Below are 16,415 nucleotides of genomic sequence, written 5' to 3'. Positions count from 1 at the left end.
CTCATCCAGCCTCCGCGGCCCCTCGACTGCTTACCGGGTCTAGTAAGGAGATTATTGTGGGGAAAGCAGTTGTCTCTGGGACTCGGGCTATCAGCTCCCCAGGAAAAGATTTCCAAGCGCAATTTAGGAAAATAAACTGAAGGCCTTAGCTGAGTAGGGCACCTGGATGGCGGCTCCACATTCAAAGGAAACAAACGCACGGGGGCGGGGGGCGGCGAGGGGAGGGTGCTCTGGGGTTACTAATGATGGGGATTGATTATTTGCCTGACCCCAACATTTTCCCTGGAAAACCGTAAGTATTGCAGAAAGTGTTCAACTTCTAGGGCAAAGGGGGGGGGGGGGGGGGCGGGGAAGAGAGTGCCGTCTTCTTTCAAACCTAAAACTAGGATCCTGGGATTCAACACTCAAGTCTGATCCTAGCCATGTGGCCCTTCCTTTCAGTGTGTGCCTTGGCAAAGAAACAATATTTCAGGTTGTAAAATTCTCTCTTTAAAAATTTGGCCCCAGGAAGCTGCAGGCTAAGGCTCTAATTTGACCCTTTTTGATCATAGTGGGGGAATCTGGTAAAATTTTAAAGAGGTTCTTTCCTCAAGCTTTTCCTAATTTTGCTTCAAATATTTTTCATTTGTCACCCAAGACATTTTCTTTGTTCTTTCCAGAGTGATTTAGATTTTTTTCTTTAATGGATGACAATGTCTTCAAGAGCTTGCAAAACCATTAACTCAAGAGAGTTACTCTTGATCTCTCAAGCCTGGCTGGAATTCGGACTCCATTAATGCTTTGCAGTGGAAAGTCTGCTGTTATTAAGCAAAATGTGGAGGCTGGGATTTATCTTACAATAGCCAGCAATTTCTATGGCTGCAGTTCATCTTCCAGAAATACACTCTGAGCTTCAGTTCCCCTCAGACTCCACCTTACATGGCTGCAGAGGCAACAAAAAGACAACTACTTCTCTCCAGTGAGCAAGAAGGCAGAAGGATCACAGGAAGCCTTTCTGTGCTGTGTCATTGCCTCTGCATCTCTGTTCTGAACATACACTCTATCCGGGCCCTCTCGTCTCTTCCACAGAGTTTAAAATCCATTGCCCCACATGCAAAACGCACTCACTAAAATGTCCTTGCTCTTCTTCGTCTCCTCGCATCCTCTCACTTTTAGCATCTTCCTCTGTGGGTCATTTGCTAGCTATGAACTGGAACAAAGCCAGCATAAGACCTGGCGTTTGGCATCCTTTCCTTCTTGAGGGGATAGCCGAAGAGGCCAGGGCAATGATCCTCACACCCGGTTTCAAAGGCCTGGACTAGCACATCCCTTCCTTCCCCCCACCAAGTACCCTCGCTGACAACACTCCCCAACCTAACCAATTGTATTCCAGAGAAGCTCCCAGCTTCCTCCTATCGCTGCAGCTTCTTATTTGTCCTCTTTGCTCCCTCAAGAGTACAGAGTGGGAAGCAACTTCCATCACATTCTATTTCTGTCTTCTTTCTTAGGTCTCTGGCTTCTCCCTCTCTGCTTCCTCCCAAAATGTCCCCACTGTAACTTTGTCTCTGTTTGCTGTGGTAATTTGAGCTCAGAAAGCCTTAAACTCTCAAGCGCATGAAATGGCCTTTGTCTTCACCCATTACTTATTTCTGGAAATAAATGGCTTCTAAGTGGGATCAAGTTATAATTTGTCCGGAAGAGGGACCTTTTCCTCCCTCATCTCCTCCCAGGCCCTCACAGTGGCTGCCTCCCCTGCCCACAGCTCAGAAACCTGGCCACTGGGTATTGACCATGCATGGACCTGTGCCCCGGAAAAGATCACAGGCACTTAAGGAAGAGATTAAAGTGATAGAGGCTTGGTGATGTTTTTAATGGAAGTCCCCAAGTGTCACATTTTTGGAGAGAAAACAGGGCTTGTCTTTTAGCAATTTTGTCGTCTTCCAGCAAGGGCACCTGCCAGGTTGTCCGTTTTGATGTGTCAGGATCATAAGCTTTAACTAGTATTTATTCCCTTAAAGACTGAGAAGGCAAACACTATCCTCATGCAATTGTACTTAGCCTCCTGCCAATCTTACTAGTTGGTGGAATGGGATTGCTTAGACTGCTGGCAAGTGCCCTGTCTACAAATACTGGTGCTAACATAATGCCTTGACTACACCATTATGCATTCCCTTCCCTTGGATATTCAAGAACTCCCTCTTACAAAGCAGAGTAGCACAGTGATTAGGAACATAGACTTTGGAGTCAGCCATACCCCTGCCAATGACTAACTATGTGGCCTTGGCCATGTTACTTAGCCTAAGCTTCAGTTTACTCATTTTAATTGGAAAAGACAATGTTAAGTAAAATTCATAGGGTCATTATGATTATATGAAATGATATATATGAAATAATTTGCAATGTGACTGACAAGTATAATATTACTATTCTTATTAAAATGCAACAATTTATTATCATCAGATTATATCTTAGTTGACAGTCGATAGATGGCAAGGCCCTTTAGGTATCAAATACAGATAAGCACCTGTAACTATGCCAGATAGGAAGTCGATGATGATGGGGAAGATGGGTGTGCACCGATGTTACGCTTTCCCAATTATTTTGAGAGCTTATCCTATAGTTTGGAAACAAAAACCAGTCCCTTTCTATATCATCAAGCAAAAGGGACTTCTGTCATCAGTATTCCTTCAAGGTATTTATTTCCTCACAAGATATTCACCTTTTAGGATATGTGAAAATACTTTAGCAACAGCCCTGACCGGTTTGGCTCAGTGGATAGAGTGTCTGCCGGCGGACTGAAGGGTCCCAAGTTCGATTCCGGTCAAGGGCATATACCTTGGTTGCGGGCACATCCCCAGTAGGGGGTGTGCAGGAGGCAGCTGATCAATGTTTCTAACTCTCTATCCCTCTCCTCTTCCTCTCTGTAAAAAAGCAATAAAATATATTTTAAAAAAAAAATTCTTTAGCAACAGAGTACAGACAAGTTCCCAAACATGCTATCATCTCCAACGCCCTATAGACTTGGAAGAGAGATTCTTTTTCTAAATACATTTTTATTGATTTCAGAGAGGACGGAAGAGGGAGATAGAGATAGAAATATCAGTGATGAGAGGGAATCATTGATCAGCTGCCTCCTGCATGCCCCACATTGGGGATCAAGCCCACAACCTGGGCATGTGCTCTGACTGGGAATTAAACCATGACTTCCTGGTTCATAGGTCAACACTCAATCACTAAGCCATGCTGGCTGGGCCAGAGATTCTTAATTAATGTTTTTTAAACAGAACTAAATTTACATCTTTACTTGTGCAATTCTCTTAAATAGAAATAGCTTCTTTGCTCTCCCCCTTTCTGAATCTTATGTATACTTCAAGATCCATCTTCAAACCCACCTAACCCATGAAACATTGTCTGTTGTAAATATAATGGTCTTTTTTCTCTTTCACAGCCTACCACATATCTCTGAATGCTGAAACATGTCATTCTTTAATTCATCAAAATTCTTTCACATTATTTCTTTACCTTAATTATAAGTCACTTGCAAGCAGAAGCCATGTCATATTTCTGTGTTTTCTTCACAGGGTGGGAAACCTTATAAACGCTTGATAATAAGTGATGATTGTTTCATTTTCTTCAGATCTGTTTTTAGAAGTTCAGAAAGAACTGCTTCAATTCAAGCACTTCCCCTTTGTTGTAGATGGACAGATCATGTCTAATGGAGAGAGGGCTCAAGAGCCTGCAATGATTTTACTATAGTTTTCTTTCTTTAACTTTTGAAATACAAAGTATTTCTAACCTGGAGAGCTAAAGCCCACAAATAAAGTTGCTGGATTCTAAGAAAGGCTCTGTCCCAAAGTATTATGTCATCACTCTTTCTACTTTATATTACAATCATAAAACGAAGGTATTCCTTGCTCATAACTAACAAGAAAAGTGATAGATAAGAGAAGTACCATGATAAGACATCGTTTTGTTTACCCCCATGCTAGACAAGAACTCTGAAATAGTATCCCTCAATTGTATCCCTTAATTGTATTTGTAAAATGCATCTATCATGAGGTCACTGGGCACAGGAGCAAAACCAATCACAATACAACCGTATTCAGCCTATAAGAAAAATACTGGCACTCCGTGAGCTCTCCCAATTCACATAAATTTTCCTTTCTCTATTATTAGCATCAAAAATCATTACTTTGGGGAATCAAACAATCTGGAGCCTTTTGGCCACAGGGCTCATTTGTTTGATGAAGCTTTAGGCTGACCATTATGAAAATATCTGCTAAATAGGGAAGGACCTAATTTTCATTTTTAAAAATCTTTATTGTTCAGATTATTACAGATGTCCCTCTTCCCCCCCACCCACTCCCCATAGCTCCTCTCCACCCAGTTCCCACCCCACCCCAGGCCCACCACTGTCCACATCCATAGGTACTACATACATGCATATAAGATCTTTATCCAATCTCTTCCCGCACCCCCTCAAACCCCTTTCCCCCTGAGAATTGTCAGTCCACTCCATTTCCACGCCTTTGATTCTATTACATTCATCAGTTTATTCTGTTCATCAGATTTTTTATTCATTTGATTTTTAGATTCACTGTTGATAGATCTGTATTTGTTGTTCATAATTTTTTATCTTTACCTTTTTCTTCTTCTTCCTCTTCTTAAAGAATACCCTTCATCATTTTATATAATACTGGTTTGGTGGTGATGAACTCCTTTAGCTTTTTCTTGTCTGTGAAGCTCCTTATCTGACCTTCAATTCTAAATGATAGCTTTGCTGGGTAGCGGTTCTTGCTATTCATCACTTTGAGTATTTCTTGCCACTCCCTTCTGGCCTGCATAGTTTCTGTTGAGAAATCAGCTGACAGTCATATGGGTACTCCCTTGTAGGTAACTAACTGTTTTTCTCTTGCTGCTTTTAATATTCTCTCTTTGTCTTTTGCCCTTGGCATTTTAATTATGATGTGTCTTGATATGGTCTTCTTTGGATTCCTCTTGTTTGGGGTTCTCTGCACTTCCTGGACTTGTAAGTATATTTCTTTCACCAGGTAGGGGAAGTTTTCTGTCATTATTTCTTCAAATAGGTTTTCAATATATTGCTCTCTCTCTTTTTCTGGCACCCCCATAATTCAGATGTTGGTATGCTTGAAGTTGTCCCAGAGGCCCCTTACACTATCTTCATATTTTTGGATTCTTTTTTCTTTTTGCTCTTCTGGTTGGGTGTTTTTTGCTTCCTCGGATTTCAAATATTTGACTTGATTCTTGGGATCCTCTAGTCTACTGTTGAATCTCTGTATATTATTCTTTATTTCAGTTAATGTATGCTTAATTTCTTTCCTTTTTTTTTTTTTTTTTTTTTTTGCATTCTCACTAAGATCCTTGAAGGGCTCACTAAGTTCCTCAGAGGTTTCTAGAAGATTCTGGAGTAACCTTATAACTGTGGTTTTGAACTCTATATCTAGTAGTTTGCTTTCTTCCATTTCTTTCATTTGTGACATGTTTCTTTGTCTCCGCATTTTGGCTGCTTCCCTGTGTTTGTTTCTATGTATTGGGTAGCTGCTAAGTCTCCTTGAGTTGACAGAGTGGCCTTGTGTAGTAGGTGTTCAACAGGGCCCAGTGGCTCAGCCTCCCCAATCACCTGAGGTGGATACTCTTGTTGCACTCCTTTGTGGGTTGTGTGCACAGTCTTATTGTAGTTGAGCCTTGATTGCTGTTGGTATCACTGGAAGGAATTGACCTCCAGGCCAATTGGCTGGGAGGACCAGCTGTGTCTACAGTAGAAGAGCTGCTGTGCAGGAGACACCTTTATGGGGAAGGACTTGCTTCAGTGGGGCTTTGATGTTCACTGAGTCTGCCCCTTGAGTGTGTCTCTTATGGATGTGAAGAGTTGTAATATGGTATGGTCTGGCACTGACCACTGGCTACATTGGCTCTTGGATCTCCAAAGAGGTGCAAAGTCAGCCACTTCCTGGGGCCACCCAGCAGGAGCTACAGAGAGATCTGCAGATTCTTCCTTTTTGTATCAGGTTTGGAAGTGCCCAGACAAGGCCTAGCTGTGAAGCAAGGCAGGCTGCTGCTGGTGCCGGCCTTAGGCCTTCTTTTGATAGCTTTGGGGCTCCCTGACCCAGCTGCAGCTTGTTTGACAGGTTTTAGTCTGAGAAAGGACAGGCCATTCATATGCAAAAGCTGTGCACAGCTTGGGTGGGGTTGTAAATTGGGTAGGGTGGGGTCTCAGGGAATCTCTCCAGGGCAGAGCAAACAGCAATGACTGCCAGTCAGCCCTGCACCGGGGAGGTCCCAGCACAGGAACAATGACTATTGCGAGCACCTCCATCTAAAAGAAAGCTGCCCTGCATTTCTGCTCTGATGCCAGACAGTCCAGTTTCTCCCAGTATGTATCTGGGTCCCCCAGAGTCTTGCCCGGCACTGGAGCTTGTATCTCCCTCCCGATTAAAAAAGGGGCACATCCAGGTGCCAGCCTATTCTGCCCCTCTACACCTCCACACCTCCTACCAGTCTCAATACACTTTCTTCTTTACCTCTCTAGCTGTAGTACTTCCACTCAGCCAGCTTTTGTGTGGTTCTGAATGATAGTTGTTATGTATTTTAGTTGTAATATTGATGTGGTTGTGTGAGGCAGCAAGTACAGGTGTTTACCTATGCCGCCATCTTGGTTCTCTCCTAATTTTCATTTTTAACTTGTGTCTTTATCTGTTTCCCACACACCAAGCACATGATATAAAATTTAAAAACAGAGACAGAATAACATCCCAATGTTTAATCCAAGATAGTTTAAAAAACTCCATCTTATGATGAAGGAACAGGACTTTTCCTGAAGGAAAATACTCTCCAATATGATTACAGTATTCTTTACAGGTGGCACCCAGTGGATGGGGAGATATAAAAAGATTTTTCATATAACATGACAGCTGAGTTTTTTTCATATTCCCTTTTCTGCAGAGGAAATACATTATCTTTTAGAGAGAGAGCCTCTAAATATTTAGTTCCGCAATTTTTAGTTGATTCTTAACTGAGGCATCATAAAATTGCTTAGAATAGATAAAAGAACACAAACTATATTTGGACAAGTAACAATAAAAAAGGAGAATAGGTTGAAAGTTTGGGACAGATTGTGCAATATTAAGAGATAAAATCAAACTATTCAATTACTTGGGGATTTTGCTTCTCTATCAGTATTCTCAATTGTTATAGCCTAACAAAAATAGAATGTTAAAAGTTGAGAGATATTTAAAAGGTATCCCATTCAAATTCTTTATTTTTCATTGAAGAAAATTAGCGAAACTTGAACCTCAAGATCAGTGAGGAGATAGAAACTATAAAAGTTTATAAGTAAGTCAATTATATGTATAGTAATCTTATAAATGTGACTAAAGAAACAAATTTCTATTTCTAAAAATATAATTGAGCTTAATCTAAATTCAAAACTCTAATATTAAAGTGGCTGTTTATGACCACTTAGAAATGAAGGCATTCATACTAGGGATTACTTTTTTAATTAAAAACTGGTAACATCAAATCAACCACAAAGCCCAAAAAGAACTGCATGGGCATTTTAGATTTTCAGTTGAGAAAGGAAATGTGACAGGCATAGTCTGTCATGGACTATGGAATTCATGGAGATGTTAAACAAAGTCCCCTAATATCCTTGCAGACAAAATGAATAAAGAACGACTACAAGATAGGATAGTTAGGTGATTTTATAATTGTTTGAATAATAATGTCAAAGAATGCTTATTAATGGAATGCTTCAACTTGGAAAGAAGAAGTCTAGTAGGTAACTGCAGAGATCCATCCACCATTGGTCTCATCCATTCAACATTTTATCAATGACTCAAGACAGAGAAGCATTAAGTTTCCAAGCCAATCCAGCAGCAAGTTGAGGTCTCTGGAATACAAATAACAACTGCCTAGGTTAAGCCATGTTTCTAATTTACTAAAATTACTACCAATATTCTATTTGAGACTTAATACATGACAGAAATTTGTAAGTCTGTATTTAAGTTAATTTCTGGCTTCTAGTATTGCCATTAAAACCTGTTCCAAGTTTCCATTCATCACTTTGGGGCCTTTTGTTTTAATAGAAAACTTTATTTGGCCCTGTTTCTCCTCTGCAATTCTTGGGATTTTAGCCATAGAATAAAATAAGATGGTAAGTTGGCACTAAAGAACGTTCTTGTTCCCAAGTGGGTTTTAGCCAAAGCATTCATTGATTTGAATCCCTTTTTTTTTTCCTATTTCAAAAAAAATGTAGCTATTGTTGAAGTACCTTGGATTTGAACTATTTTCCAAGATATGACCTACACTCAGGCTAAAGAAGGCCACAGTTTCTCCTTTCTATACCCATTGTGCTTGCTGCTTGGAAAAAAAACACTAAACAGTCCTATACCTTTGCCCAAGAAGGGTCAATGCTCAAAAGTTTCTGTTTATACACTCAGTGTATCAAGTAACTGTTGGCTTTAGGGTCCTCCTTGCATCCTGATGCCTTAGCACTAACAGTTTACATTCTATTTCTATACATATTATCTCATTTAATCCTCACAAGAGCCCAGTGAGGTTAGTATTAATGAAGGAACTGGATCTCCAAAAAGGCAAAGGAATTTATCAGAATCTCCAGGAAGCTTTTTACCATGTCCCTATTTCTTGAAATTTTAATACAGCATCAGACCACTACACATGTGAACTTAATCATGAATCATATCATTCAAAAACCAAATCATGCTGTACACCTAAAACTAATATAATGTTGTATGTCAATTATACCTCAATTAAAAAAGAATTATATTAGAGGTCTCAAGCTATTGATTTCCAAGTATTTTATATTCAACTAGAGGCCTGGTGCATAAAATCCGTGCACTTGGGCGGGGTGGGGGGTGGTCCCTCAGCCTGGCCTGCTCCCTCTCGCAGTCTGGGAGCCCTCGGGGGATGTCCAACTGACAGCTTAAGGCCGCGTCCCGTGGCAATCCTCCTGTGGGAATGCACTGACCACCAGGGGCCAGCTCCAGCATTGAGCGTCTGCCCTCTGGTGGTCAGTGCACGTCATAGCAACCGGTCGTTCCACCATTCGGTTGATTTGCATATTAGCCTTTTATTATATAGGATTGTTTTCACAACTAAATTTTTTAAAAGACTTCAATTGGATCTCCTATATGTTTTTTCTTTTTTAAAAAAAATATTTTTATTGATTTCAGAGAGGTAGGGAGAGGGAGAGAGAGATAGAAACATCAATGATGAGAATCATTGATTGGCTGCCTCCTGTGCACCCCCTTCTGGGGGTCAAGCCCACAACCCTGGGCATGTGCCCTTGACCGAAATCAAACTTGGGACCCTTCATTCCACAAGCCAATGCTCTATCCACGGAGTCAAACCAGCTAGGGTGGATCTTCTATATGTTTTTTCAATGGCTGACCTTAGCAAAATCATGATGCTAAACAGATTTATATTTCAACCTCTTCTTTCAGTACCATCTTTCCACCCACAATATTTTGCCTAAGTAATGGGGTTTTACAAATGATTTTGACTTTTCTGATATAAATACCACTCATGTATTCCTTGTGATAGATTTTGTTACATAATTCCTTCAGCAGTTATGTGTACATTATAAGGTGGATAAAGTATAAATCCTCTAAATTAGCCAAGTAGAGGTTTACTGTGTTTTCTGAGAATATTAAAAGTTCTTTAAGACATTTTTATGAGGTAATTATTATTAACTAAAACCTTTCTTTATGAAAGCTCATTTTATCACAGTTATTTAGAAAAGACTCATAAATTCTTCAATTTTGTGGTAACCTCAGAACTTTTTAACAATGCATTTTTTAGGTAGCAAGATCTAGAGTTAAATTCCACTGGCAATGACAGGCCACAATCCCACTTCAAGGTTTTTAATCACACTGATGCTTAGATCATGAACCTAATCCTGCTTAAAGGAATCCTGCTTCATGTAAAACCAGACTCAAAAATCAGGCTCTACTGTTTATTAATTATGTGTCCTTGGGAAAGTTGTTTAATTTCTCCAAACCTCAGCTTAATAAAATGAGGAAAACATGTACTTACTACAAACATGTACTTACCAGGCTGCTAGACATTTATTGAGTTAAAGTATATAAAACTTTCACTATATAAATTATCAATAAATTCAATAAAAAAGAAAAAAATAGTTATTAGCCAGAAAAAAAAAATTATGAGACAGCATGAGAATATAACGCTCATGAAATTATCCAAATAACATTAGAAGAAAGGAGGGATGAGTAAAAATAAATAGAAAATCCAATATTCTGCATTCATTCTCTCTCTCTCTCTCTCTCTCTCTCTCTCTCTCTCTCTCTCTCTCTCTCTCTTTCTCTCGTAAAGGAAGCATACTCTACTTGACTGACAGAATTGAAAAGGAAAATCTAGTACTGGTTCTATTTACACAGCATCTCTGAAATAATGGTCTCAAAGATTTTAAAATTGCCCTAACTGGTTTGGCTCAGTGGATAGAGCGTCGGCCTGCGGACTGAAGAGTCCCAGGTTCGATTCCGGTCAAGGGCATGTACCTGGGTTGCGGACACATCCCCAGTGGGGGGTGTGCAGGAGGCAGCTGATCAATGTTTCTCTCTCATCGATGTTTCTAACTCTCTATCCCTCTCCCTTCCTCTCTGTAAAAAATCAATAAAAAATATTTTAAAAAAAGATTTTAAAATCATTTAACTTGATGTACCTACAACTTAAAATTGGTTAATACCAACTTCAGCTTTTCAGTAGTGAATAGGAAAAAAAATACACAAAACTCCCCAATCAAGTAACATTTTGGCTTTTGAGGTGTGTGTGTTTGTTTTTCTTAATCTGAATCTATTGGGTAATCCTATCTAATAAAAGAGTAATATGCAAATTGACCATACCTCAGCTACACCCACAAGCCACGCCCACCAGACAATCAGGAGCAAGTATGCAAATTAACCCAGCCAAGATGGCTGCGGCCATGGAGAGAGCAGGAGGCTTGGGTTTCCCTGGCAATGAAGGAAGCCAAGCTTTCCGCCTGCCCTGGCCTGCCTTGGCCTCTGCTTAAGGCTACAAAGTTTCAATTATAGAAGATAAATAAATCCCAACAAAAATGGCTGCGGCCACGGAGTGAGCAGGAGGTTTGGCTCCGCTTAAGGCTACAAAGTTTCAATTATAGAAGATAAATAAATCCTAGATACCAGGGCCTCTGCTTGGGTCATCGGGGGGCATGGCCAGCCTGCAAACGACCACAGGCCCCTCGCCCAGGCCACCCCACGCCCCAAGGGAACCCCCACCCTGATCTGGGACACCCTTCAGGGCAAACCAGCTGGCCCCTACCTATGCACCAGGCCTCTATCCTATCTAATAAAAGAGTAATATGCAAATTGACCATCACTCCAACACACAAGATGGCTGCCCCCATGTGGTCAAAGATGGCTGCCCCCATGTGGACACAAGATGGCTTCCACAAGATGGCCAGCAGGGGAGGGCAGTTGGGAGGGACCAGGCCTACAGGGGAGTGCAGTTGGGGGTGATCAAGCCTGCAGGGAAGGGCAATTAGGGGTGACAAGGCCGGCAGAGGAGGGAAGTTGGGGGCGACTGGGCCTGTAGGGAAGGGCAGTTGGGGGGGACCCAGGCCTGCAGGGGAGGGCAGTTAGGGGTGACCAGGCCTGCAGGGGAGGGCAATTAGGGGCAAACAGGCTGGCAGGGGAGCAGTTAGGCATCAATCAGGCTGGCAGGGGAGTGGTTAGGGGGTGATCAGGCTGGCAGGCAGAAGCAGTTAGGGGCTATCAGGAAGGCAGGCAGGCAAGCAGTTGGGAGCCAGCAGTCCTGGATTGTGAGAGGGATATCCGACTGCCCGTTTAGGCCTGATCCTACCTGAATCGGACCTAAAAGGGCAGTCGGACATCCCTCGAGGGGTCCCAGATTGGAAAGGATGCAGGCTGGGCTGAGGGACACACACCCCCCTCCTGTGCACAAATTTCATGCACAGGGCCTCTAGTTCTCCAATAAATCCAGTTATCCCAAGATAATGGGGTAGTACCTTTAACCTTTTGCACTCGGATGTCAAGTGTGACTCGACACGGTTAGCATTAGAATAAAGGAATCGAGAAAAAAGCAAGCGAGTGCAAAGGTTTAACAAAGACATAAAATTGAAGCATATAATGGTTCAATAGTTTACTAGGAATACAGAGTTGATTTCAGGCAGAACTGGGTAAAAATCTCACTTCCTTTCTAATTCAATGTTACATTTATTATAACAGAGTTGTCACCCTAGGATATTCAATATCCTTTATAATTAAAATTTCATCATAGCCTCCCATGATTGGTTTTCTGCAGTACTCTCAAGCTAGCCTAGTATTCCTTTGATCCAATTATGATAAGCTCATTTAAAATCTCAACTGTATATGAAACATTTATTGGTTCATAAATCAATGTATACATAGACTATATTGGACAGCTATGTCTCCTAAGATATGTGGATTTAGTGTGACATAAGCTAGAAGGAATTGCGGGATAAAGGGAATTTTCAAATTACAAAAATTAATGCTTTGCAAGAGTCAATGACGATGTGCTAAGAAAGTAACAACCACACTGATAAAGTCAGACTGTGAGTTTTCTGGTACAAGGGTGAATATTGTGTTCCTAGATGAAAAAGCCAGCTATAATTCTGGAAAGTTGACAATTGTAGGTTGGTGGTAGGCACAGAAGATTATCATTGATCATTTCCTATTCTTATTCCCCCACCCTAAATATTTTGAAAAGACTCACAGAGTTATTTAATAGTGTTACAACAGGAAATGCCAACTTGAAAATACAGAAAGCAAGTAATCACATTCTTCTTCACAATAACTATTTTTAAAACTCTTATATGTTGATCTAATGAAGCAAGATTTAAATTCCAATTTATTAAACATTCATTAGTATTTAGTATGTGACAATTCCAGAGCTAAATGCTTTCACGTATGTCATCAAATTCAATTCTTATTAAAGAAATATTTTCATATTCATCAAGGTTATTGAGGCAACATCAAAGAACTGAACTCATAGATACAAAGAACAGATTGGTGGTTGCCAGAGGGATGTGAGGACTTGGATAAAATGTGGTCAAAAGGTACAAACTTCCACTCATAAAGTAAGTCAAGAAGATGTAATGTCCAACATGGTGACTCTAGCTAATCATACTGTACTAGTATTGTTTATTTGAAAATTGCTAAAGGAGAAGACCTTGATATTTCTCATCACAAGAAAAAAAAATGTAACTGTGTGGTGATGGATACTAACTAAACTGACTTTGATGGTCGTTTTGCTATATATATATATTAGAAGCCCGTTGCACGAAGTTTCGTGCAATAGACCTTCCTTCACCTGGCTGCCGGCACCAGTTTTCTGCCAGCAGCAGTTTTCCTCTGGCCACCCGCCAATTGGAGCACCTCCCGCCAGCGCGATCGGCCACCCCAAAAGGAACTCCGATCGGGAGGCACTCCGATCGGTGGGTGGCCAGAGGAAAACTGCTGCTGGTGGAAAACTGGTGCTGGCAGCCACGCAATCGGCCACCCTGAGTTCCACCACCGGCACCTTCTGCCGGCTCCATCCATCCTCCCGCAGTGCCGGCCACTGGGGCCTACGGGAGGAACGGGGGGCGGGGACTCGTGAGTCCCCACCCCCCCGCTCATCCTGTCAGCTCAATTGGCCACCCCAAGTCCCGCCCCCAGCCTGCCGCCGGCCCAATCATGGGTGTAGCAGAGTGATGGTTATTTGCATACTTCCCTTTTATTATTTTGTATATATATATAAATATATACATTGTATATATATATATATATACACATATATATATACACACATATACACACACACACACACAGATATTGAATCAATATGATGTACACTTGAAATAAATATAATGTTATATGTCAATTATATCTCAATGAAAAAAGTGATTAGATTAAACCCTGTAGACAAGCAAGAGAACTTTATAATTTTCCAACAATTCCCATTTATCTTAAAGGCAAAAACGTTTGAATGTCTAGATATAGGCATTTATATTGTTCCTGGATTTAGATAAATCTAATGGTTTTCAAGCTTTAGTGTACACAATAATTTCCTGGTAGAGTTGTACCAATGCAACTAGGAAAATTGTACTTGGAAACATTTATGTGATTTTTCAAGCTTATTATTACTTAAATATATATTCACCATACATACTTACTTTGGAACCTAACCGTTGGATAATATTGCACTGTATTTCCCATTTATTTTTACCTTTTCTCTATTCTTTTTTTTTTTTTTTTTTTTTTTTTTTTTTTTTTTTTTTTAATATATTTTATTGATTTTTTACAGAGAGGAAGAGAGAGGGATAGAGAGTCAGAAACATCAATGAGAGAGAAACATCGATCAGCTGCCTCCTGCACACCCCCCATTGGGGATGTGCCCGCAACCAAGGTACATGCCCTTGACCGGGAATCGAACCCGGGACCCTTGAGTCCGCAGGCCGACACTCTATCCACTGAGCCAAACCGGTTTCGGCTCTCTATTCTTTTGTTATTTTGAAATCTCAGGCTTTATAAAGAAAAAAATATTGCCTTAACTTATACTGTCAGAATCTAAATTGCAGAAATAAATCAGGACCAAACAATCTCACTACATACTAAAAGAAAACATGTCCACTTTCTGATGCTATTCTTAGAGGTAAATTTTAGGGAAGAAGGTTGTCATGTTAATGTAAAATAATAATCCCATTGGAATTTTTATTGACACAGAGTGATAAGAAAAGTGAACAATTGTAGATAACATTTATTATTTTTTTAAATATCTTTATTGATTTCAGGGAAAAACAGAGAGAAACATCCATATCAGAGAAACACATTGATTGGTTGTCTCCTGCACAAGCCCCGACCAGGGCCCGAGCCGGGTAGGAGCCTGCAACCAAGGTACATGTCCTAGACTGGAATCAAACCCAGGACCCTTTGAGTCGAACCCAGGACCCTTTGGTCCACAGGCCAATGCTCTATCCACTGAGCAAAACTGGCTAGGGCTATAGATAATATTTTAAAAAACAAATTCCCTTAGACATTTATGTTGTTTACAAATTTTTCCTATAATATAATGTTATAATGATCATCTTTGTACTTTTAGTTTATGTACTGTGGCATTGTTTTGTAGGATCCATGCATAGTAGGAATTATGGGTCCAAAAGTATATTTAAATTTTAATAGGTATTATCAAGCTTCCTTCAAAAGGTCTACAATTTCACATTCATTCCAAGTGTTTATTTTATAAAACTTTAACTAAGCTTGAGTATTGTCAGTTTTCATAATTTTTATCAATCTCTATAGGAAGGGGAAGATATCTTTTTTAAAAAAATATTTTAAGGAAGGGAGAAGGAGAGAGAGATTGAAACATCAATGATGAGAGAGAATCATTGATCAGCTGCCTCCTGTATACCCCCTACTGGGGATAGAGCTCATTACCCAGGCATGTGCCCTGACCAGGATCGAACCATGACCTCCTGGTTCATTGGTCAATGCTCAACCACTGGGCCACACTAGCTTGGCAGGAAAAAAATCTTTTTATTTTCATTTCTTTTATTGTTAGTAAGTTTGGATGTCTTCATTTGGGCCATTACTAATTTTTCCTATATAAATGCTTGTTTCTGTGTGTGGTCTATTTTTGTAATTTCTTTTTCATTTTTCTTATCATAGTTCACCATTCTTAATGCACACATATATTAATGTAAACAATTTATATAGTCATATTTTTAAGTCTGGAAATAATTCAAATTACAATAATATCATTAGTGGGATATATGTAGTCATTAAAATTTGCTGATAAAGAGTTTATAATAACATAAGACCTTATGTAACAATATTTAGTGAGGAAAGAGCATGAATTTAAAATGGAGTCAAGACAGTCTCTTCAATAAATGGTGTTGGGAAAATTGGACAGATACATGCAAAAAAATCAAACTAGACCACCAACTTACATCATACACAAAAATAAACTCAAAATGGATCAAGGACTTAAACATATGACGGGAAACCATAAAAATACTAGAGGAATCCATGGGCAGAAAAATCTCTGACATATGCCAAAGCAATTTCTTCATTGATACTGCTCCTTAGGCAATGGAAACTAAAGAGAAAATAAACAAATGGGACTATATCAAAATAAAAAGCTTTTGCACAGCAAAGGAAACCATCAATAAAACAACAAGAAAGCCCACTGCATGGGAGAACATATTTGCCGATGATATCAACGATAAGAGTTTAATCTCCAACATTTACAGGGAACTCATGCAGGTTAACAAAAAGAAGATAAACAACCCAATCAAAAAATGGGCAACTGATCTAAATAGACACTTTTGAAAGAAGACAGAAGGAAGGCCAAGAGACATATGAAAACCTGCTCAAAGTCACTAATCATCAGAGAGA

The 16,415-nt window shown here is 40.0% G+C and overlaps 1 protein-coding gene across 1 annotated transcript in view; it reads right to left on the bottom strand.

Annotated features, from left to right (window-relative positions):
- The window catches only part of LOC103285795 (protocadherin alpha-C2), a 132,635-nt gene that overhangs the window by 38,399 nt on the left and 77,821 nt on the right, over positions 1-16,415 (bottom strand). The window lies entirely within an intron of this gene.

This window comes from Eptesicus fuscus, chromosome 6, assembly GCF_027574615.1.
Source record: "Eptesicus fuscus isolate TK198812 chromosome 6, DD_ASM_mEF_20220401, whole genome shotgun sequence".
In the NCBI taxonomy this organism is placed as follows: domain Eukaryota; kingdom Metazoa; phylum Chordata; class Mammalia; order Chiroptera; family Vespertilionidae; genus Eptesicus; species Eptesicus fuscus.
This window is presented reverse-complemented; position numbering and strand designations above follow the sequence as displayed.